This window comes from Oncorhynchus mykiss, chromosome 9 (assembly GCF_057628025.1).
Source record: "Oncorhynchus mykiss isolate SJ-2025 chromosome 9, ASM5762802v1, whole genome shotgun sequence".
Lineage (NCBI taxonomy): Eukaryota > Metazoa > Chordata > Actinopteri > Salmoniformes > Salmonidae > Oncorhynchus > Oncorhynchus mykiss.
This window is the reverse complement of record NC_143030.1, coordinates 58,399,665-58,412,416: the sequence shown is the minus strand read 5'-3', so window position 1 is coordinate 58,412,416 and position 12,752 is coordinate 58,399,665. Positions and strand designations below refer to the sequence as shown.

The 12,752-nt window shown below is 41.0% G+C and overlaps 1 protein-coding gene across 2 annotated transcripts in view; it reads left to right on the top strand.

Annotated features, from left to right (window-relative positions):
- The first annotated feature begins 6,640 nt into the window (after nt 1-6,640).
- LOC110532389 (guanine nucleotide-binding protein G(I)/G(S)/G(T) subunit beta-1) overlaps nt 6,641-12,752 on the top strand; it is a 49,552-nt gene continuing 43,440 nt past the window's right edge. For both annotated transcript variants that reach the window (XM_021616258.3, XM_021616259.3), the window contains exon 1: nt 6,641-7,015. The gene's annotated coding sequence lies outside the window, so the exon portion shown is untranslated. The remainder of the gene's footprint in view (nt 7,016-12,752) is intronic.

Genomic DNA, 12,752 nt, shown 5'->3' with positions numbered 1-12,752 from the left:
TTGACAAAGCTTGAAGAATGTTTTAAAGAATGGGCTAATATTGTACAATCCAGGTTGGCAATGCTTTTATTAAGACACTATTCTTACAGTACCTTGATATGCTCTGCTGCTTTATCAAAGGGCTTTCTTACTGCATCCGAGAACCTCAACTTCTGCTTAAAGAGCTCCTGTGCAGTCTTGACTTCTTCCTGAAATTTAACAGCATGATGAAGAGAAGTTGAGGGGCACAGTAGTAGTGTGGATGGATACTTTACCATCGAGGACAAAAACAAGTGTTTTAATTAATGTGTTGAAGTGCCATCTTCTAGGGATCCAATGTACATTTCCTTGCATTATTCCCACCCCCCAAAAATTATTAAATTCAACAACAACAACAAAAAATCACAAAAATAACATGCATACAAATATGTATTTTGGGTGCTGTGTTTGTTTAATTTACTTTTACACAGAACCAAGAAAATAAAAAACTTACAAGGTTAATGAAGTGACATTGGATGGCTAGGTGCCCAATCTGGGGGGCCTGGAGTAAATTATTCAGAATTCAAATTAATTTGGTTGGTGGCAGGTGATTCTCGTTTACTGTGCAATTTATCTCACCTGTGGGAAGATGCAGGTTCCTACCGACAGGGTTAAAAATTGCCATTCAACTAGTTTTGAAAAGAGAAAGCAGAACATTCTGCTGTTGCATGGACCCCCCCCCCCCCCCCCCCCCCCCCCCCCCCAGATTGGGCACCTAGCCATCCAATGTCACAAGGTACCACGTTCATTACCTTGTTTAGGAAGCTCATTGGATCCCACCCAGGGCGGGGTCAAATTGACTGTTTTTTTTTCTAAATGTTGTAGTCATAGTAGTAGGACCAATACGGTGTTTAGTCTACTAAAAGAAGTAAGCAAACTTTCACTCATTCATTCATTTACATTATACAGTCATTGTGTGATATGCTACTGTAAAAGTGAGCTTTAATACACACATGTTAATTTTTCCCAATACTTTTGGTCCCCTGAAATGGGGGGACTATGTACAAAAAGTGCTGTAATTTCTAAACGGTTCACCCAATATGTAGGAAAATACCCTGTCAGTCTGCACTTTAACCTCATAGTCATTGTATAATTTCAAATTCACATACACAAGTTCTCAGAGGGTCTTTCCCTACTTTACTAATTACTATTTTGATTTGCTGAAGGTGTTAGCTGTGAAAATCTCTGTCTGTGGGCTCTGCCTTGTGAAGTTGTGTAACCTGTGAAGGTCTGTGTCTGAGTGTTGCTGCCTCTGTCTGAATCAGGGGTTAACATGATATAGATGGGTCAGTACAGGGAGACTCTGATGTCCTTCATTTCAATACTCCGGTTGTTGTTAAAGGTTTAAAATAGTTAATTAACTGTACAGTGAACAGGACTGTATTCTTTGTTTATTAGTCCAGACAAGACCATATTTTTTACTTTTGGGATTGTTTGATGGTATAGAGAACAAAACTCTTATTTTACTTGTTTGACTACAGACAACAGGATAATTGAATTGGTTAATTGTCCATACAACAGGACTGTACCATTTGATTGACGGTACAGAGAACAAAACTATTCTTTAATTGTTTGGCTACAGACAACAGGACATTTTAATTGGTTAAATATTACAATGAGTCATCCTCCTATATATCTGCCCACCAGCCTCCTCTGGTACATTGTAATTGGTGTGTATCCCTGCTCATACCTTCTCTAATTGTTCAGTTACTACTACTGTAATACAAATGACCTAACTACACACCGAAAAAAATAAAGTTATTCACTATTACAGGTGCAGATGATTATTGATATAAAATGTAAAAGTATAATAGTAATAATTAATATATGCATGAATTAGATTTTTTTTTTTTTGCATATCTCACACTCCCTGAGACACCCTCAAGTGGGGACCACAGCCACTGTCTGCCATTGTCAACGGTGATCCTGGAGCAATTAGGGTTATGTGCCTTGCTCAACGGCACATCAACAGATTTTTAACCTTGTCGGTTCAGGGATTCGATTACTGGACCAATGCTTTAACCACTAGGCTACCTGCTGACCAGTGAAGAGAACTTTACTATCAACATGTTAAAACCAATACATACAGTAGCTCTCTATAATAATAAATCCATGTCACTTGTAAAACAACAAGGCTTTGACAACGAAATTGGCAGGATATACACTACATGACCAAAAGTATGTGGACAACCCTTCAAATTTGTGGATTTGGCTATTTCAGCCACATCCGTAGTTGACAGCTGTAAAAAAAAAAAAATTGAGCACACTCCATAGACAAACATTGGCATTAGAATGGCCTGTACTGAAGAGCTCTGTGACTTTCAACTTGGGAACACCTTTCCAACAAGTCAGTTAGTCAAATTTCTGCCCTGCTAGAGTTTCCCCGGTCAACGGTAAGTGCTGTTATTGTGAAGTGGAAACGTCTAAGAGCAACAACAGTCTGGGGCTGTTTTTCATGGTTTGGGCTAGGCCCCTTAGTTCCAGTGAAGGGAAATATTAACGCTACAGCATACAATGACATTCTAGACGATTCTGTGCTTCCAACTTTGTGGCAGGAATAATAGTCTGGGGCTGTTTTCATGGTTTGAGCTAGGCCCCTTAGTTCCAGTGAAGGTAAATATTAATGCTACAGCATACAATGACATTCTAGACAATTCTGTGCTTTCAACTTTGTGGCAACAGTTCAGGCTAGGCCCTTTCCTGCTTCAGCATGACAATTCCCCCGTGCACAAAGCAAAGTCCATACAGAAATGGTTTGTCGAGATCGGTGTGGAAGAACTTGACTGGCCTGCACAAAGCCCTGACCTCAACCCCATCGAACACTTTTGGGATGAATTGGAACGCAGACTGCGAGCCAGGCTTAATTGCCCAACATCAGTGCCCAACCTCACTAATGCTCTTGTGGCTGAATGGAAGCAATTCCCCACAGCACTGTTCCAACAACTAGTGGAAAGCCTTCCCAGAAGAGTGTTGACTGTTATAGCAGCAAAAGGGAGACCAACTCCATATTAATGCTCATTATTTTTGTAATGAGATGTTCAATTAGCAGGTGTCCACCTACTTTTGGCAATGCAGTGTATTATGTTCCTATTCATTAATTTAAATTTGATTTATGTCATTACATGCTAGACAGCACTGCTACAAAAGAGAATATAAGGAATGTGAGAATGAGGTGCTTAGTTTAAACATATGGCGAAGCTCTATATAGGAACACTATTGGTGGGCCAATAGCATTCATCAATTCTGTAAGATACATTAGTAAGCATTTATCAGAGATTGAAGCAGATTACACTAAATCAGATTAGTGCAGCCCATCCTGGCTATAAAAAGCAAGGTCATTATGAGCTTAATGTAATGTCACCCGTTTTATGAACTGTATGAGATCATATTTGTGTTGCCATTTCGGCTTTTTGTAATCTGATTTATTTTCCATTAAGTCCATTAATTCTGCTACTTGCTTTCTATGATCAGTGGTGTGTGTGTGTGTGTGTGTGTGTGTGTGTGTGAGGGAGAGAATTTCCATGCATTTTTCTGAAACGTACATTGAAGATATGAGGGGCCGGGATAACAAGACTGCCAATGACTAGAAGCAGTTATTGTCTTAAGCCACTGGGTGGAAACATTTCCCAGGTTTAGAGTTCACTAACATTTTGCAGTAGACCTACTATCCTTTAAACGTCACAGATGAGTGACTTAATAAAGTGTAAAATAATGGGAATTTCCCAGATTAAAATGGCAAAACTGACACTGCATGACACATTACTTTACTTTATTTTGATTAAATAGCAATCTTTGATACATCTTTCTATAAACCTGTTTCCTAAACAATGGATATAGCAGTGAGGCTTTCTCTTATAGCCTATAAGTCAAAGGCGAATGCAAGTCAGACAATCTTTGAAAAGGTTCCCTGGGGCATATGGCATTAGCTTCACAACACATGCATGCAGACAGTGTAGCCAGGGCAACTAAACCTCACCAGCACTCAGGTCTAGCTGAGATGGGCTGGGCTGTGCAGATGAGTCCCTCTGGAACCAGCCACCAAATTAACTCAGAGGTGTTGGCTGAAGAGATAGCAGTCTCTACATACACTCCACAAGGTGTATGTTTTACAGAGGTATCCGCTCAAATGTATGCAGTACACACACACACACACACACACACATACACACACACATACACACACACACACACACACACACACACACATACACACACACATACACACACACACACACACACACACACACACACACACACACACACACACTCAGTTTGGTGTAAATCTGTGACACTTTCGGTATTTTGAAAGTTATATATATTGAAAACTTGATTGTTGACATGTAAAATATTTTGGGGCTGTATCAACATTGGACTAATTAAACAAATACCAAAATATAAGTTTCAAAGTACTTAAGCAGGGTTGCATTTCAGTAAAATAAACACTTCACTGACCCAATAACCCTCATAACACTGCTCAGATATAATGACATACAAATGGTCCAGGCTGACTGGGGTGTGCATCATGTTACCACTAGTGGCCCATATGATAGCAGAGAGGTCATTGTGCCGGTGTCATCTCTGTGAGCACATTGTACAGTATGCTGAACAGTGCCATAATTTCCTCTGGACTAGAGCTGTGTGTTGACACTCAGTGCATTCAGGCCTCAAAAGTGACCTGAGCAACACAGGAAATTGCAGAGATATGTAGACTCAGGTGACCTCGTAGAAGGTGTGAGCCTGCCAATATAACACACACACACACTATAGTCCTGTAACACACCTACATACCTACACCCTGACAAAAATTTAAATAATTCTGATTCATGGGTAGGATGCATTTTATATTCTCAGAACAGAGTTTGTGTAGTTTTACATGATTATCATGGCTCTGTCTCGAGCTAATAGCAACATTTTATTTTATGATTTACTACAAATTCTCCTGTCTATACTTCACAGCAAATAAGCCCCAGAGACTGGGTAGGGTAGTAGAGGATGTCTGGTTATACAGAAGTATCATTGATCCTAAAGGCCCAATGTAGATGTTTTATTTCAATATAAAATCCTTTCTGGGTGACAATTAAGTACATTACTGTAATAATTTCCCCTTAAAATTTTCAAAAAGCCACAAATATAGCTTTTTAGAAAAAATAAGTCTCAAGCAACAATTTTGCTAGGACGGTCTGGGAGTGGTCTGACTGAGGGACCTAATTGGAGGAACCTAATGGAAGGGTTATGTTATCTGAAAACTAGCTGTTATTGGCAGAGAGGTTTGAAACTCTCTTTGTCATTGGTATATTAACCTGGTGAAGCCAATACTCCCCCTATGCAAAGCCGGCTGATTAGAAGGTCCTGTGTAAATTGTATTTTCAACAACCAACTATCAGGAACTAACATTGACCACATGTTTTCACACTTTTACAGTGTTAGTTGCATCAGATGTTGTACAATATTTTAAGAAACACAGGTAAACATAATTTTGACTGCACTGGGCCTTTAATGAACTTAAGCTCCAGGGGGTTTGTTGATGCTGCTGTCTCCCCATCGGAGGGTCACACTATGGGAGGGAAGAGGCTTTCTCTCTCTCCCCTGGGTAATGGACGAGGGGATATTGTGTTCCAGGTCTCTAAGTAACATCTTAACCCACTGAGCATCATCAGCCCTTCCTCTGAGCGCTATTACACACACTAGCTGCTGGTGATAATGATCTGCTGTCTCTGTGTAGACTGATATGTTCTTCTACAGAGTAGACAGAGATGGTATAGTCCCCTGACAATATTTGCCTTCACTGGTACTTCTGTTTTCTCTATTAAAGCTAGACCTTAATTGAAACAATAACAAAGTCGGCACCCCACCTTTGTTTTGGTAAAAAGCTGAGGGATGGGCCTGGAGAAATGTAACCACTTTCAAATTCATAGACAGAACTATGAAATCCATGAAATCAAAATTATAGTTTTAACCATGTTTTGGGGCTATATACAGTTTGTTTACATTTACAATGTTTACAAACATTGGAGTAAAACAACCTTATACTTTGGGTTCTGATGGGGTATGACAGCACATGAGGCACATGAGGCATTTGTAAGTTATATTCTTCAAGAATCAATGGGTATTTATCAATAATTTATAAGGCCAAACATAGTTGTAGCAACTAGCAACTGGTATTAGCATTTTTGGCCCATCATGTCCAAATCATCCGAAAATATCTACAAGTTATTGTGAAGCTCAACAAATTCACTTATAGATGTTTTGAACATGATGCGTGGAAAAAAATGCTAATATCGGTCCCATGACAAGAATGTGATTTGTGCAACAAATGCTAAGACGTTAGCATGTGGAAACAGTGCAAGGGAAACCCAAGCATGGATTGTTGTCATACATTGTTCACAGACTGCTTACAGGGTAAGGAAACCAATATGTCAATTTGTAATATGGGTGAACTATCCCTTTAATGTTAACACCCATTCATTGGAGTACAAACTAAAATCACATGAAAAGCCAATATTTTGGTTTTCTATTACGCTAGCTACCAGCCAAATGACCAAGGCCCAGATTTTTTAAGGGAAGACGACCCTTTGCCGTGCGTTATGACGCACCCGTAACGTGGGGTTTCCTAGAGCTGAGAGCAGGGTTACCGCGCCCATCGCTGCTGTTTGAGGGCAGTAGGAAGAGTTTGAGATATTACTTGTGTGAATAAGTAGTGAATAGGGGAACAACGGTGGGAAAGACAAGGACAGAAGATTGGAGAGGTTGTTGTGAGTTAGAAGACCGTCCCTAGACTCAAACGCATTGTTGTTCCACAAAGCAGTTGGTAGGGTTAACATTGCCTCATCATTGTGCTGGTGTGTCTCCCCTTGGCGGATCGAAAGCTGGGTTCGGGGAGTGCCGCTCCTCGATAGCTTGCTAGCTCTAGTCTGTGTGCTAGTAGGCGGAGAGGAGTCGATCTTCGCTGTTTCCAGTCAATGCGATATAAACAACGGATACCCTCGACTGAAAACGGGTAAGTTATGATTTGGGACGGAGGATTGACATGTTATTTTTTTTTAAGATGTAAGTTAGCCTGCCTTGGTTTACGGTGGCTAACTAGCTAGGAAGCCTGGCGAAAGGGGTTAGCTAAATTGGGTTGAGTGACTCGCTGGTTGAATCTGCCTTTTATTGCGACGGGGGTGGGGGTAGGTACCTAACTAAATAGTTGATCGACAATACACTCACGTTAAATGATTAGATGTTGAACTACTTTGAGTTGTGGCCGTAGCTACTCAGAGTATATAACAGTAACTTTATGCAAACGTTTAAAACAATTTATAGTGCGGGTTAGTTATTTACCGTGGCTGGGGTTTAACTTGATGTTTTGCAATACTGTACATTGAGTGGGCTAGCAAGCTAACAAACGTTAGCTACCTTACTAGCAGCTAAATTTAAACTTAAACTAGTTGTAAACTAGTACTAGTTGCTAAGATCGATCGATAGCTAGTTAACGATAGGTAACTACTGTCAACATCTGAATTTCTGAGTTGCACTGCCTGTCACTCATTTAACTAACGTTAGCAAAATAGCGAACGCACTGTAGCCAACTAATGAAATGGTGTGAGTGGATTCAGCCTACTGTAAATTTGATTTTGAAAAGATTAATATGTTGGTAGACCGACATTCCATAGATAGCTATTTACAGTAGCTAACTAGTAAATTAGCAATGCTAGTTATCTTAAATGCTAGTTAAATACTACTGTACCAAGTGACAGAGATGCTGATGCATAACGTTCTGATATATCTGACTTTGTATTTTTGCAAGGATTAAGTGATACGGTTATCCAGTAGAGGATTTGTTTTAATTTAATACAAGTCAGTGAGACTACAAATGTCTGGTACACCAACGCTGGAGCCGACAGCTAGCTTCTACGATCCCCACTTTTTCGTAGTCCATACCTGACATAGACACTCTAAAAAGCCATAACGTTACAGCCTACGTTTGCTGGTTAGCAAGACAGTGGCTGTTTGCCTGCCAAAAGGAGCCAACCAAGATGTAACGTTAGCTAGTTGCTGCTGGGACATTCGTTTTGTGTCGCCTAGCTAGCTAACGTTAGTTATGTAGAAAGTGTTGCTAGTAAGCAGTAGTCTGGTTAGCCAGCTTGCTACTTTATTCGTGTACGGTGCATTTAATTTGTCTTAATTTGAGCCTCGACGTTTAATGATATAGAGATGTAGTAAACTAACGTTAATTGGATTTCGACAATCTGTTCACCCTTGCCATGTGTCTATTAGCTAGTGTCCAAGTGGTTACAACTAAATAGTAATGCTGCTCCAGTGTGAATATTTAATGGTGTAAACTAGAGGAAATGAGTAACGTTCGCTTAAAATGAGGAAGCACCTAATCTGGTTAGTTTTTAACTATATAAATAAAACATGTAGGGATGCGACATCTTGTGCAAACATTTTAACGCGCGGGACTTTCAGTTCCATTGGACCAGACATTGTCGCACAATGTTGAGAACAAGTAGTAACGATGTTGCCATTATCGAACTCTGGGTGAAAGAAAAATCTCAGATTTGTTACATTTTGAAAAACAATATAGGGCGGTTGTAGTTTCGGTTTTCCCCAAGTTATTTGCTAGCGTTAAACATTTCCCTCTTTCAAAAGGGCTATTTGTAATTCTTGCTTCACAAAGATGAATTCATTTCGTTAGTCCGCCACCCCCCCCTGAATGAATGGGTTCCTGTATTCAGGGCCCAGGCAGCTGCAACGAACAAGATGGCGTTCAAAGCCTTTTTCCACACCGCTTTTTTACCCAGACTGAAAGACAGCAGCCCAGCATCGGATGTATTCAGGTTTACCATAATAGATATTGGGAATGTTTCTTAATATACAGAGTTGGTAGTAAATATACGACTTTATAATATATGAATAAATGATTCAAATGATATTAAAGTGAAACCGGTGTTTATAGTGTGGGGTGTGGGACATTTTGAATATTTGCTGGTGAGCTTCTACATTCAGAAATATTCTGTCTACGTGTACAAATATGTAATAGCACTCTCGACGTAACTGTTCTTCATATGAATGAGATTTATTTAATGTTTTAACACTATGTATTTGAGTCAGTATTCTTCCAATACAACTGTATGTTTCATTTTGATGTACGGTATTAAAGTAGTGTGTGTGTGTGTATACATATATGTGTGTGTATATGTACATATGTATGCATGTATACGTATGTATATGTGTACATAGAGTTGAAGTCGGAAGTTTACATACACCTTAGCCAAATACATTTAAACTCAGTTTTTCACAATTCCTGACATTTATTCCTAGTAAAAATTCCCTGTCTTGGGTCAGTTAGGATCATCACTTTATTTAAAGAATGTGAAATGCCAAAATAATAGAGAATTATTTATTTCAGCGTTTATTTCTTTCATCACATTCCCAGTGGGTCAGAAGTTTACATACACTCAATTAGTATTTGGCAGCATTACCTTTAAATTGTTTAACTTGGGTCAAATGTTTTAGGTAGCCTTCTACAAACTTCCAAAATAATGGATGAATTTTGGCCCATTCCTCCTGACAGAGCTGGTGTAACTGAGTCAGGTTTGTTGGACTCCTTGCTCACACACGCTTTTTCAGTTCTGCCCACAAATATTCTTCAGGATTGAGGTCAGGGCTTTGTGATGGCCACTCCAATACCTTGACTTTGTTGTCCTTAAGCCATTTTGCCACAACCCTGGAAGTATGCTTGGGGTCATTGTCCATTTGAACAAAGTGGGGGTCAAAATCAAAAGTAACACCAGTCTGTGTCTGTTGTGGCCACCAGCTGCATTAAGTATTGCAGTGCATCTCCTCCTCATGGACTGCACCAGATTTCCCAGTTCTTGCTGTGAGATGTTACCCCACTCTTCCACCAAGGCACCTGCAAGTTCCCGCACATTTCTGGGGGGAATGGCCCGAGTCCTCACCCTCCGATCCAACAGGTCCCAGACGTGCTCAATGGGATTGAGATCCGGGCTCTTCGCTGGCCATGGCAGAACACTGACATTCCTCTCTTGCAGGAAATCACGCACAGAATGAGCAGTATGGCTGGTGGCATTATCATGCTGGAGGGTCATGTCAGGATGAGCCTGTAAGAAGGGTACCACATGAGGGAGGAGGATGTCTCCCCTGTAACGCACAGCGTTGAGATTGCCTGCAATGACAACAAGCTCAGTCCAATGATGCTGTGACACACCGCCCCAGACCATGACGGACCCTCCACCTCCAAATCGATCCTGCTCCAGGGTACAGGCCTCGGTGTAATGGTGTAACGCTCATTCCTTTGACGATAAACGCGAGTCCGACCATCACCACCCTTGAGACAAAACCGCGACTCATCAGTGAAGAGCACTTTTTGCCAGTCCTGTCTGGTCCAGCAACGGTGGGTTTGTGCCCATGGGCGACGTTATTACCGACGATGTCTGGTGAGGACCTGCCTTACAACAGGCCTACAAGCCCTCAGTCAAGCCTCTCTCAGCCTATTGCGGACAGTCTGAGCACTGATGGAGGGATTGTGCGTTCCTGGTGTAACTCGGGCAGTTGTTTTTGCCATCTTGTACCTGTCCCGCAGGTGTGAGGTTCAGATGTATCAATCCTTTGCGGGTTTTGGTACATGTGGTCTGCCACTGTGAGGACGATCAGCTGTCCGTCCTGTCTCCCTGTAGCGCTGTCTTGGGCGTCTCACAGTACGGACATTGCAGTTTATTGCCCTGGCCACATCTGCAATCCTCATTCCTCCTTGCAGCATGCCTAAGGCACGTTCACGCAGATGAGCAGGGACCCTGGGCATCTTTCTTTTTGGTGTTTTTCCAGAGTCAGTAGAAAGGCCTCTTTAGTGTCCTACGTTTTCATAAGTGTGTCCTTAATTGCCTACCGTCTGTAAGCTGTTAGTGTCTTAACGATCGTTCCACAGGTGCATGTTCATTAATTGTTTATGGATCATAGAACAAGCATAGGAAACGGTGTTTAAACCCTTTACAATGATGATCTGTAAAGTTAGTCGTTTTTTATGAATTATCTTTGATAGACAGGGTTCTAAAAAAGGGATGTTTCTTTTTTTTGCTGAGTTTGTATGTGTGTACCACCTACTCATTCAAGGGTTTTTCTTAATTTTACTATTTTCTACATTGTTGAAAAGTAGTCAAGGCATCACCTGTGAATTTACACATAAGGAATCATGTAGTAACCAAAAAAGTGTTAAACAAATCTAAATATATATTTTAGATTTGAGGTTCTTCAAAGTAGCCACCCGTTGCCTTGATGACAGCTTTACACTCTCTTGGCATTCTCTCAACCAGCTTCACCTGGAATGCTTTTCCAACAGTCTTGTAGGAGTATGCTGAGCACTTATTGGCTTATCTTCCTTCACTGCGGTCCAACTCATCCCAAACCTTCCGAATTGGGTTGAGGTCGGTGATTGTGGAGGCCAGGTCATCTAATGCAGCACTCCTCACTCTTCAAAACTCTTCTTGGTCAAATAGCCCATACACAGCCTGGAGGTGTGTTGGGCCATTGTCCTTTTGACAAACAAATTATAGACCCACTAAGCACAAACCATAGGGGATGGCTTATTGCTGCAGAATGATATGGTAGCCATGCTGGTTAAGTGTGCCTTGAATTCTAAATAAATCAGTGTCACCAGCAAAGCCCTGAATCCAGAAAATTAATGGCGAGTTAGTTTCTGGACACGGTAGAGCCGTCTTCCTCACCACTCCATTTGAGGATATGTGTCTAGGTAATGATTTAAGATACAATAATTCATAGGTTTTTGGACATATTTGCCAACGTTGTTGTTCAGTCACCTTTTGTATGTATCATATGTTTTTGATAAAAATATTATCCAAATAAAAAGTGAATGCTTGCTGTATCTATGAACTTTAAATATCAGTGTACTGGGTCTGCTCCTTTACCATTGTCACATTTTGATTATAGGCTAGTCCTACATGTCTTTTCTAGACTTAAATAAGTTAATGTGACTTGGAGCAAAGCATGTCCTGTGGATGAGAGGGGCATTGTGAAATATCATATTGCTTGTAAGAGATGCATTGGCCCACTTCTGCCATAACTTATTCATTTATTGAACGTGGTTTTGATTTTCGTTTGTCTTGATGCACTTTGAACAACAATTAGTGCCTATACCTACAGGGTACTGGCCATCAAGCAGACTGAAGCCTTTGGGTCCTTAAATATGTATTCACTGCTATGTCTTAACCAGAACCCCCCCCCTGCTTAAATAACTAAAATGTGACCCAAAATAGTCTTCACCTAATTTCTCAGTCTTACTCACAGAAATCTTAGCACCACTGTGGTTTCTCTCATCATGGAAGTGTGATTGAGTCTAATCAGTGACTACAGTATTCAGGCCTCCAGGCTCTGATCTCATAGCTCTCATCTCAAAGTTACTTACAGGTCAGAACACCACACACCTCCAGTAGAACATCAGGAGATGCTTTGCACAAATCTACGTCCCCTTCTGTGGCATTTCATGTAAGCTGTTGTCTAAAAGACTTTCACTCATCTAAATGTGCATATTTCATTTTGTGTGACTGCGACTCCGCTGTTACCATACATGATCCACTGCCTCATGTTGACTTTTGGCAGGAACAAGGAGGGCGCAGAGCGCGCTAGCCAAGGTTGCACGGTGTGGCCTCGGACACATTGGTGCGGCTGGCTTCCGGGTTGGATGCGCGCTGTGTTAAGAAGCAGTACGGCTGGTT